The sequence below is a fragment of the Scyliorhinus canicula genome, chromosome 9 (genome assembly GCF_902713615.1).
Source record: "Scyliorhinus canicula chromosome 9, sScyCan1.1, whole genome shotgun sequence".
Taxonomy (NCBI): domain Eukaryota; kingdom Metazoa; phylum Chordata; class Chondrichthyes; order Carcharhiniformes; family Scyliorhinidae; genus Scyliorhinus; species Scyliorhinus canicula.
In genome coordinates, this window is record NC_052154.1 from 14,806,522 (window position 1) to 14,818,991 (window position 12,470).

At 42.5% G+C, this 12,470-nt stretch overlaps 1 protein-coding gene across 2 annotated transcripts in view; it reads right to left on the reverse strand.

Moving 5' to 3' along the window:
* wwox (WW domain containing oxidoreductase) overlaps positions 1-12,470 on the reverse strand; it is a 1,021,417-nt gene that overhangs the window by 662,934 nt on the left and 346,013 nt on the right. The gene's annotated exons all lie outside the window — the stretch shown is intronic.

Below are 12,470 nucleotides of genomic sequence, written 5' to 3' on the forward strand. Positions count from 1 at the left end.
TAAGTGAACGGTAAAGTTTGCTTGTTGCTTTCTGGTTTTCACTGTGCGTGAGAATTCTTCAATGTAATTGGGCATTTCGCCTCCATGATGAAATTACAGTGGTGTATGCCGGAGACCCCATACACCTGATGCCGGAGTGTAATTAATACAAAGAACAATACAGCACAGGAACAGGCCCTTAGCCCCTCCGAGCCTGTACCGGTCATGATACCATGCTTGGCCAAGGGTAAGGTCACAGAGGTCACACGGTCTTCGAAGCCAGTTTTCCTCAAAGTCAGTAACAAGGGCTGTACTTCGCCCCCGGTCTCAAAACCCAAGCCAACACCACAATCCGCAGCATCATGGGAATAAACAAAGCACCTGGTGGAGGGGATGCGCCAAAGACATTGGACAGAGCGGCCTGTTTGAAATCTCCATGCAACTCTTGAGCATTCAAGGCACTTCAACCCTTTTGTAAAGAACCCACGCCCTCTTAAAGAAAAACTGTAACGTTTACAAGGTACAAAGTTTATTTTTCACTATTGCATTCCAGAAAGAAATGGCATAAACATTGCTGCTGTTCTGAGATCTGAACATGTAAGCTATATTGAATTTGATTTCAAGCTATCACTTTACTTCTCAGCAAGTCCTAACTCAGGCAATTAATCAAGATTTCCCTGCACTGCACACAAATGATGGGGGGAAAACACAACTGTTATGTTGTTAAATTGTGTACAAGTCTGTACATTTTGTATTTCTTCTCTTCCATCAGAGGGTGCAGTCGTGAGGATATTGACTGAGAAAATGTAAATGTCATTCCAAACAAACCTTTCAATATTTGAGGGGTGTTTCGGATGAATTCTGTCATTTTTCATGTTTAAAAGTAACCAAGAATTTTGCTTTCTACCCCGCCCCCCACCCTTAATTTTGAAAATGCAGACATAAAATAAAATAATTGGACACTATCTAAAGTGCAGCTATTCCAAAAATGTTAAATACTGACACGTTCACCCTTGCAGTGTTTGAAGGTATGTTAAAAATGTATTGCAGCTATCAGTCGCATTGACTTTCTCCTGTAGAGGGCGCAGGCATTCATTCCAAGCCCGGAAGGAGAAGGCAGTCTGTGGCATTGGGCGAGCTTCGTGGTTCACTTGGAGTTCAAGCATCGTGGAGAATACAATATGCAAGATCAACGGTCAATTCTTCAGCAGCTCGTGCACCTCGGTTGTGCGGTGCAGCTTGAGGTTTGTGAGTAAACAACTGGGATGCGAGAGAGAGAGGCCGAGGGGGGAGGGGAGGGGGTGGGGAGGAAAGAAGCAACTCACAATATAGATCTCGCCACGATGGATGCAACTGTTATTCAGTACTCATGGAACAAAATTTATTCCACAATTCCTCTTCTTAAATCCCCAGTTGTGGCATAAATTTACCCATCCTCTCCATTTTTATAAACTAAACCAAGCACAACATAGCAAAAAAAAAAAGTATTTTAACCTGAATTTATTCACTTAAGATAAAATTATTGCTCTAATGTAATTTTCTGCAAAGTAGCTACATGAAATCGCAAAATCTGGATCTCTGAGAAATCCTAACAACCCAAGGGTCCTTTAAAAATTTATGAACATTTGGTAAGAACAGTACTCTATTTTCCATAATGGTAATTTTACAACTGGAACAAAATGAAGCATTTAATTTGCGGACATAAATGTAGGACTTCAATTTCAGATTTTTATTGTTATTAATATTATGCCGAACAATTCAAATTTTTGCAGAAGTCTGCCATTCTCAGTCCGACGGCAGCAGCAAAAAATAAAACGATTTACTGCAGCGATTAAAAAGGATCAATGAAAATGGTCAGCTCTGTTCATTCCAATAAGGTTACAAGAAGCTCACTAAATTTAATCTTTACTCCGGCATCCACTTGCAAAATGACGGAGGCCTAAAGTGCTAAACCATTTATTTTTGCCAAATTTGCACTTGCAATCGTTCTCGATCATAAACAACACTTGCTTAATGTCGATTTGTTTTTCTCAATTTAATGGGCCTAAAATTCAACCCAAAGCCAAATTTTCAGCAGCATTTGAATACAAGTTCTTTTGGTTTTTAAGATAATTGTTAAGTGGTTCATTTGGCTTCCAAACACACATACCTACTTGCCTGTCAGGAGTCAATCATTCCTCCTTTTGCTCATCTGTTATGCAATATTTCAACAAAAACCTCTCCCGAATCCATTTCACACAGGCAGAAACTTTGGGTGACTAGTTTTTAAAAGCTTTACAACACCATGGGGTAATTTTCCGAATGCGTTTGTTCCACAGTTGACTCTATGGCGGAGATGTATACATAAACATTGGAGGAACAGAAGTACCTGGATCCATGCGCTAGTTTGCTGCAATGGGCAGTGTGAAGGGAAAAAGGACAGTTTTTTATATAGTTGCGCCTTTTCTTTTTGCAGCTTATCCTAGACTTTTCAGGGTTATTTACATGTTTGCCACAGCCCAAGAACTGGGCAGGCAGGACTAAAATTGCACCTAGAATGGGCGAGCACTTGTGCAAGTATCAGACGAGGGATAATTAATGTGGTGACAAGTTATGTTCCCCAGGAACCCCTGTTTTTCAATATCTGTATTCATTATTTGGAAGGAGGACCAGGATACTGTATATCCAAGTTTGTAGACTACCCTAAGTTAGGAAGGATGGCAAAATGTGTAGATGCAACAGAGGGAATTCAATCTGCTAAGTGTGAGATATTTTGGGGCAGCACAGTGGCACAGTTGTTTGCACTACTGCCTACGGCACTGAGGACCCGGGTTCAAATCCCCTGGGTCACTGACTATATAGAGTTTGCACATTATCCCCGTGTCTGCGTGGATTTCACCCCCACAACCCAAAGATGTGCTGGTTAGGTGGATTGGCCACGCTAAATTAACCTTTAATTGGAAAAAAATAATCGGGTACTCTAAATTTATTTTTTAAAAGTGTGAGGTCATTCCTGTTTGGACTAAAGCATCCATTTTTAAATCACGAACAGCTACTGCAAAGGTGCAAAACATCACAAGAAAGATCTATGTTTTTAGCTTTAGGGGGTCAGAATTCAAAAGTGCGACATCAGTTGTACAATGTCTTTGAGTGGTGCGTTTCTTGAGCACAGAACCTCAGGAAAGATGCACCAGTCAAAAAGCAAAATACTATGGATGCTGGAAATCTGAAAAAAAAACATAAAGTGCTGGGGATACTCAGCAGGTCAGGCAGCATGCGTGAATAAAGAAATGAGCCGGAATTCTCCAGCCGTTCACTGGTGGCGGGAATCACTGTGCCCGCCAGCAACGCAGCCCCACCCCATAGGTTTCCCGGCGGGACAGGGTGACTTCAACGTTCTAGCCGATGATGAAAGGTCGTCAACTTGAAGCATTAACTCTGTCTCAATTGTATTGCTTTTAGAGCCAGTGTAGTTTAACACACCAGAATTGTAGCCATTTACCAGAATTATACTTGGGCTAAAGGGCAAAAATTACGAGAGCAGGTTATTAAAACTTGGTTTGCATTCCCCTGGATTTAAAGAGATGATTAAGAGATCATCTGAAAAAGCTGTTTAAAATAATAGGTTTTGATTAGGTGGATTTGAAGAAACTGCCATGCGGCGATGAATGACAACCTGCAAGGAAATGCTTCAATATACCTTTGTTTCATCGCAGCATCCAGCCAAAGTCTATTTAAATGACTGGTATTGACAGCCAGGCAGTGTACAAAAATGGTAAGGAAGCTTAAATCCCACGCAAATGCACTGCGCATGTGCATGCATCGAGTCTGGACATGCAACCGCAGTGAACGTCACTGACCTGACTCTCTTCATTTGTACGTTCGGGCCTATTTCTTAGGGTGGCAGTATACAGCACAAGCTAGGGCATAATTTTAAATTTGCAGCGAAGCCACTTAGGAGCAAAGCCAGGAAGCATTCTTTGCTCGTAAAAGCTGGTGAAAATCTGGAAATCTGTCCCCCAAATGAATGTAGATGCTGAGCCATTGAAATTTTCAAGACTGAGATTGATGGGTTTTTGTTAGGCTCTCAGAGGATATGAAACAAAGGCAAGTTAAATGGAGTTGAGGTTCAGATCAACCCTAACTGAATGGTAGAACAGGCTCACGGGGCTGATATTCCTGATGCTTAAAAATTGCCAACCACCTCCACGGTGTCAGTTATGCCAGAGAGGGAGACAGAGCGAGAGAGAGGGGGAGACACTTTTAAAAAAAAATCCAATTAACTTCAAACTTCTATTAATGCCAAAAAATAAATAAACCAAAGTGCTTTTGTTTTGGTTTTCTTCCAAAAAATGTTAGAAATTATCGGGGCTGATAGCATCACAGGGAAAAATGCCTTGGAGGAGTGATTGAGTCCAGGATACAGAAAGAGATAAATTAATATCTGCAGGGACAGTCATTAACCCAAATGCTTCAGGGATTGGGCGATTTCAACTGCGTGTTAATTCATCTCCCTCACACTGTCAGGCAAAGTTACTCCTCTTTGCCAGTTGCTGAAAGAAATATGTTCATGTTGACAGAAGAAATTCAAAATCAAAATATGAAGTTGAAATAAAATTTGCTTTGCAACTTACTTCTGTTTTCCACTAAAATTGTGCAACAGAACTTGTTAAAAAAAAGACTAAAAGCAACACATTTCTGTTTCTGAAAGAAAGACTTACGGCAGATGCAAAATTATTGTTTAATTCAGCTATTTATGGTATCTTTTGCTGAAACAGTAAAAAATGTTAAGCTTTCACATGTGTCTGTGTATTGGATGCATTTTATTGCCCCATTGTCTCAAAAATCATTCATCATTTGAACGCGTTGCTCACCAAATACCATGGTTAGGATCTTTCATAAATAGTTTAACATTGTTGTCAGAGTCATCAAAATTTGGAGTCGGGTATTTGGTTTTCAAACAGTGCAGCCAGCTCTTCCATTAAAGACAGGTTTTAGCACCAAACTTTTTTTTTTAAGCAAAAGAGGCCATTGATCGCACAAAGTGCCAATTTTTTTCTGTCATGAGGACACTGTTAAGTTCAACCAGTAAACATGACAACGTTTATGAATAGACGCAGAAATCAAGTGCGAGTTCTATTTGTGTTAGTAACCTGGAACTTCTAATTGTGGATACCCCCATTTACCATGACAGATGGTTACTTCAATCAACATGCAGAGCACTGGTCTATCAAATCAGACACGTGTTGGACCTAAGAGTGCTAAAAATGGATAACAGCCACCCTGCATCTCAGGCAAACCTTGTTATAACCACAGGAAAATGAAGAATGTGCGTTCGTATAATGTACGTGGGACAGGTAATTGTCCCTTATTTCAAAAATACTGTTCTCGTCTACCCATTGTGGAAACTTTATTTTGTTCTTAAAGCACAATCAAAGAATGGCTAGAGAACAACTTTAGGAAAAGGTTTCCAGGGCACCATGGTAAAGACGAGAGAAAGAGTCAGGTGTGAACTATTAAAGACACAAACCTCTCTACAATTGTCCAGCTGGATTGGGGTGCACTTGTCAGGTTGCATCCTTATCTCTCCAATCACAGCCAAAGGCAGGAACTTTCAATGGCCTCTCTTCCTAATACCGCATGGTTGCTTCTGATGTTCTCCAAGAATCTAGGCTTTGCCTGCCTGCCACCACCCTCCACCCCAACTTCTCATTTACAGACTGCCTCAGCATCATCATCCAGCCATCCAAAAACACAATGCCATTTTTCACATGTACACTGATGGTTTCCAGCTCTACTTCACCACCATCTCTCGCGACCCTTCCACTCTCTCAGAATCGTCAGGCACTGCTTATCCAACCATCCAGTCCTGCATGAGCATAAACTTCCTCCATTTAAGTATTGGGAAGATCACAGCCATCGTCTTCAATCTCCACAATAAACCCTGTTCCCTAGCCATTAACACCATCACTCTCTTGCTAGAAAACATCTGAGGCTGAACTAGGGTATTCACAACCTTAGTGTCATATTTGAGATGAGCTTCCAACCACATATCAATGCCATCTCTTAGACCGCCTAATTTCACTTCCCTTATATTTCTTGACTTTGCCCTGCCTTAACCTATCTGCTGGTCAAACCCTCACCCATGCCTTTGTTACTTCCAGACTTGACTATTCCAATGCACTTATGTCCAGTCTCCGAATTTCAGTGCTTTGTACGTCTGACATCATTCAAAATTCGACTATATTCCTGGCTCACACCATTCACCCTCCCCCCATCGCTATCTTTCCCCAATTCTATAATAATAATCTTTATTGTCACAAGTCGGCTTACATTAACACTGCAATGAAGTTACCGTGAAAAGCCCCGGGTGCACAGAGGGAGAATTCAGAATGTCGAAATTACCTAACAGCACGTCTTTCAGGACTTGTGGGAGGAAACTGGAGCACCCGGAGGAAACCCACGCAGACACAGGGAGAATGTGCAGACTCCACACAGACAGTGACCCAAGCCGGGAATGGAACCCGGGACCCTGGTGCTGTGAAACAACAGTGCTAACCACTGTGCTGCCCCAATTACGTTTAGACGTGAAAATACAAACCCAGCACAATTATTTAAAGATAAATCTGAGATTGAGGCTGAATTTTAAAAAAAGAGTTTACAAATGGCATGAGAGTTGTTTGCAGATCTTACATACATTAACATTATTTGTTGTAGCCAGGCACTACATACTGTCTGAAGGCAGTGATTTTAGGTCAAGTCAAACTAGTTCAAATAGTCCAACTTTTGGGAAGCAGGACAATCGATTCCTACCTGGATATGAGCATGTGGCACTCAATCAGACTGCAGCTAATCAAGGAAATGTTCATCTTTCGACCCCTCCCATCCTTCAGAAGCTATTATCTGACCCTCAGATCTTTCAGCGAGTCTGTGTAATACCATTGAAAGACAGCCAGATTGGGAAAGTGCAATATTCCTGTTTTTATTAAGCACGGGGAGAACGTGCAGACTCCGCATTGACAGTGACCCAAACCGGGAATCGAACCTAGGACCCTGGCGCTGTGAAGCCATAGTGCTAACCACTATGCTACCGGGCTGCCCTGTGCTATTGTGCTGCCTTGTAGCTACCATGCTGTCCTTGGACATCATACATATTCTTCCGGTTAAGCAAGGAAATTCCTGAGAAATCTGCAATCCTCTCATTCCGACCTGCTGAGCCTGAACATAATCGGGCCAGTATTGGCGGCTGTGCTTTCAGCTGCCCAGTCCAAAGCTCCAGAACGTACTCCCCAAACGTCTTCACTGATATTTCTTCTAAGGCACCCCTTCTAACCTACCTTTTGGTCAAATATTTGGTCACCTGCAATAAAATGTCCTTATGTAGTTCAGTGTCAATTTTTGCTTTATAACAATAGGTGGTGTGCCGTGAGGTGTCTTATTATGCTAAATAAATACAAGATGTTACTACTGTTACTTTTAACATTCCAACTGGCAAATCAGGGGAGATTGGGGAATGTTGGAAGAAACTCCAGGAAAGGAAGAGGTTAATTTTAGAGCACACGTTATTTTGAATGAATTTGAGTCCCTCATAATGCTATCTTGGAAGACACCACATTGTAAATTTTTTTAATGCTCAATCTATTTAAGAATCCTCAAGGCATGAATAGTACAATGTAACTTGTGGAAATCATTAACTCCAGAGTTACAAATTTAGCTCCAGTGGTTAAGTGAACTCAGGTTTGACACTGTTTCAACAGTGACTTGAATCACTTTAGAGGTCCATCCAGAATAAACTCAGAATATTCATCGAAGCTACAGGTGTACATCAGAAGATAATTTTTCAGGGCAGCACGGTGGCCCAGTGGGTTAGCCCTGCTGCCTCACGTGCCGAGGTCCCAGGTTCAATCCCAGCTCTGGGTCAATGTCCGTGTGGAGTTTGCACATTCCCCCCGTGTTTGCGTGGGTTTCGTACCCACAACCCAAAGATGTGCAGGCTAGGTGGATTTGCCATGCTAAATTGCCCCTTAATAGGAAAAATGAATTGGGTACTCTAAATTTATTTTTAAAAAGAAGATCACTTTTCTGTGGCCCCGTGTGCTTGCTCAGAAAATGCTGAAGTTTGGGAACGATCCTTGTGAACTTAAGTCTAAATAGGTCAATTCAAAATCCAGTGTATGAACTAGATACTGTTACAGACAGTCAGCTTCTCACCAACTGTCCTTAAACAGAAGGTGTTTTGAATTATTTTTAACATAAACTGTGGTGTTTTTTCCCAAACCTTCAATTTGCGTGATCTAATTTATTAATAACTCGCAGCAAACCCGTGTTACGATTAACTCAGAAGGTTAGTTTATTTCACATTCAAAACCTGAGGAAGGAATGTTTGCTAGGTCCCACTCCACTGCACGTACACACAGTACAGGGAAATAGAAAAAAAGAGGTTTAAAACTATGGATAGTAATAGTACAAGAACCACATAAATGAATATCAGTTCATGTGATTTCCAGTGTCTGAGACGTAAAAGTCCAAATGGTGTTTCCCTTTGGGGTGGAGGGTGGAGTTCAGTCCCGTTGAGTTTCTGGTTGGAGGCAACAATATGAAAATCCATGAAACAAATGACACTGCAGCACGATCGGCTTCCTTTGCTTAGACCAGCGAGCAGGTGATGATCAGAGATTGTTAAAATCAAGAAGGCTTCAACGAGTTGAGAAATGGTAACCAGCTGCTTGCTTAGATGGGCTACTGGAGTCTGTTCCAGTTGGTATTAAACAGCTTTCTGAGAATTTCTCCATTTTCAAAGGAATCTAAAGATTCCAAAATGGTCATTCGAGTCATGTGAACTTCTTTACCCACAATGATTTCAAAAGGAACATAAGCTTTATTGCGGTGTTAATATAAGCCTACTTGTGACACTAAAGATTATTATCATTACTATTATTATTATCCAGTGTCTAGAACTGAATTTGATTTCAGGACTGATAATGTCCCAGCCATTAATTGTAGAAAGAGTTGGGCAGCACGGTGGCACAGTGGTTAGCATTGCTGCCTACGGCGCTGAGGACCTGGGTTCGAATCCCGGCCCTGGGTCACTGTCTGTGAGGAGTTTGCACATTCTCCCCGTGTCTGCGTGGGTTTCGCCCCCACAACCCAAAGATGTGTAGGGTAGGTGGATTGGCCACGTTAAATTGCCCCTTAATTGGAAAAAAAAAATAATTGGGTACTCTAAATTTTTTTTAAAAATTGTAGAAAGAGTTTCCATCCATATAATGGGTCTTATGTCAGGACACCATTTTCTAGGCAGATCCACTGCCTCTGCGAGATACAAAGTAATTCCCTTTGTTCCCTCAATAGTCCCAAGTATAAGATAAGCCTGTTAACAGCTCTGCAAGCATAACAAATCTCGATTTACGAAAACCCTGGTTTCGTCATGTCACAGGGTCTGTACAATGAGGTGTGAGATTCCACATGCTGAAAGAGATTTTTTTTTTGTTCTTGTAACTGCTGTTGGTAGCTTCCAGAATGAAGGGCCAATCATCTCATCGTGTGATTTGTGGCAGCCATTGATTTGAACAAAGAACAAAGAAAATTACAGCACAGGAACAGGCCCTTCGGGCTCCCAGCCTGCGCCAATCCAGATCCTTTATCTAATCCTGTTGCCTATTTTTTTTTTTAGTGTCACAATTTGGTTCACAAGTTCATTTTAAAAACAGAAAGAGGAATAAAGTTTTATAAATGCTGTGGTCATATACCTATGGGCTAATCATAGTTGGATGGTGTGCGACCTCCAACCAGCAGGTGGCAGTGCAGACATGCCATGAGGTCTCTCGACCAAGGTCATGTGACCTCTGACTCGGATATAAAGAGAGACACATCCAGCCATTTTTAGAAGAATATTGAGAGGGTAATAAGACGTACATGTGAATGGTGAGTGCAAGGTGCAAGTTCCAGAGGAGTAGTTAGCAGACTATGGTAACGTGCCCTGTATCAGGTTGCTATTTTACCACATGAGATTCAATAAAAGATTCTGGTTTGGACAAGTCAAAGTGTTTGGTGAGATTCTTCGTGAGGTACAAAGGACCAAACACAACACGTACAACGTTGGATTTCTTTTCCTGTCATCGGGATTCAACAATACATTGTATTTAACATAAGCAAGCCAATAAAGATTTATTAGCTCGAATCTTATATTGCAAAATCATCTGTATCAAATAATGTGTGTTTATTCAAGATCCATGAAATAGGCAAGAATAAATTGAAGCAGGGGTCAATGACTAAAAATTAAAAGTGCCGATTCTGCCATTAAATTCAAAGTGAATATACAATGTCAAGGAAATCTATGGCTAAGTTCTTCATCCGTGGGTTAAAGGGTATGAGCTACACATATTGTTCAACTACCCTTCCTATGCAATTACGTCCCTACTTTATACATTCAACCTCATCTTCTTGACCATTGTACATGGTCCACTGTGCACGCTGCCTCTGTTATAAAAGTTTGAGCATTGCTTTGAGTCTTGGTTCTTTTGGTATTGGGGATGTGTGGTTATCCATCATGGCAATGCACAAACGCAGAAAGTAACCTCTCTCGCTCTGTTTTTGCCTCCTGCCATTAAACAAGAGCCCTCATTTATATGAAGGACAAACTTAAATAGGAAAGATCATAGAAAAGCCTGGTGATCTGCCTAATTTCTTCATTTCTCCCACCCCACACCTTCTGCCAATAGCGGTAGGCTAGTAGTTTACTTTAAAAATATATGCTTTGGTGAACAACAGTGCAGATAATCTGTATCAAATAAATCAAACCACAGCACTGACAGTCCTCTGTGACTCCCTGACCAACAACTTATAAAGCTTTACTGTGGATAGCAATGGATAGTGGAATAGTTACAGTAGATTCTGTTTAAAATTCATCAAGGAACACTGCTGGATCTGGCATTCTGAAATGATCATTTGTTATTGACAGCTATAACTAGTTTTAGAAATATAATATTACATTCAAACAAAATGGGAAAACAATAATTAGACCATAAGACCATAAGTCAAAATTAGGCCCATTGAGTCTGCTCCGCCATTCAATCATAGCTGATATTTTTCTCACCCCCGTTCTGCCTTCTCAACACCAATATTTATCAAATGAGGAGAGAATTATCAATGTTGAAAGAGCAAACATGTTTTCATTTTTACTATTTCGCATTTTACTCCCCTTCTGATCTTTCAATTTTCCATGCGCAAAAACTCTGCTTTTGTATAACATGTCACAGCATGGAGGGTGGACGAAGACGAAGACTAATCTTGGGAAAGTTGCCGTTAATATTCTCTCACCTCACCTTGTGATCAAGTAACTGGCCTCCATTTTGAACCAAGTACCACTCATTACTATCTCCCCCAAAGTCCTCCAAACAGCCCAATGCTAGCATTACACCATTAAATGTCAGGGCTGGGATTCTCCGACCCTGTGCCAGGTTGGAGAATCCCCAGGGGAAGGCGCGAATCCCGCCGCGATGCCGGCTCTCCGGCGCCGTTTTCCGGGCGCCGGCGGGATTCCTGCCACGCCGATCGGGGGCCGTTGACAGCGCCCTCCCCCCGGCGATTCTCCGGGGCCCGATGGACCGAGTGGCCGATGAGTTTGGGCCAGTCCCGCCGGCGTGGATTACTCACCTCACACGCGGTGGTACCTGGAAGTAAGTGTGCGGGGGCCGTTCTGGGGGGGGGGGGGGGGGGGGGGGGGCTACCGATCGCCGGGCGGGCTGGTTCCGTGGGGGCCTACTTTACTCCGCGCCGGGCCTTTGTCGGGTTCTGCCATATTGCCCGGGGGCCGGCGCAGAGAAGGTAACCCCCGTGCATGCACAGAAATACGCCGGCTGTTCCTCACATGCGCGAACTCGCGCGGGCCGTTGGGCGCCGGCTGGAGCTGTGGGAACCACTCCGGCGGCAACCTAGCCCCCTAGAAAGGTGAGAATTCCTCACTTTCGGGGGCCGTTGACGCCAGAGTGATTGGCGCCAGTTTTCACGCCGGTGTGGGAACATAGCCCCACTATTGGAGAATACTGCCGCAGATCTTTCTCAGGTGAGAGGCACACATTGGGATTTTTTCATTTTTACTGATTGTGTTCCAAATATCATCTTGAAATTCTTGTCTTTCTCTCTCTGGATATTTCAAGAGTGTCCCCCACCCCCTCCCCACCCCTTTAAACCTTTCAGTCCATTGACAGGATATTCCAATGGGGACATGTCGACACACTCCCACGGCGTCCTGATTTAGAAAATACGTGACATACTGAGGTGCTTAATCAACCCTAGCTGCTCAGTACTGTTGGGATAAGGTGCCTGAGGTACAAGATGGAGTAATAATAACTCGTCCTCTCTTCTTGCGTCCTTTGGGGTTAGTAAATATATTATCAAGTTCAAAGCAGCCTTTCTCACTGTCTCCAGGAACACTTTATTGTTCCAAGGAGATTATTCTCCCCAGCAAGACAGGGATATTCCAAAACCGTGCATGTTTTTCTGCTGCTATT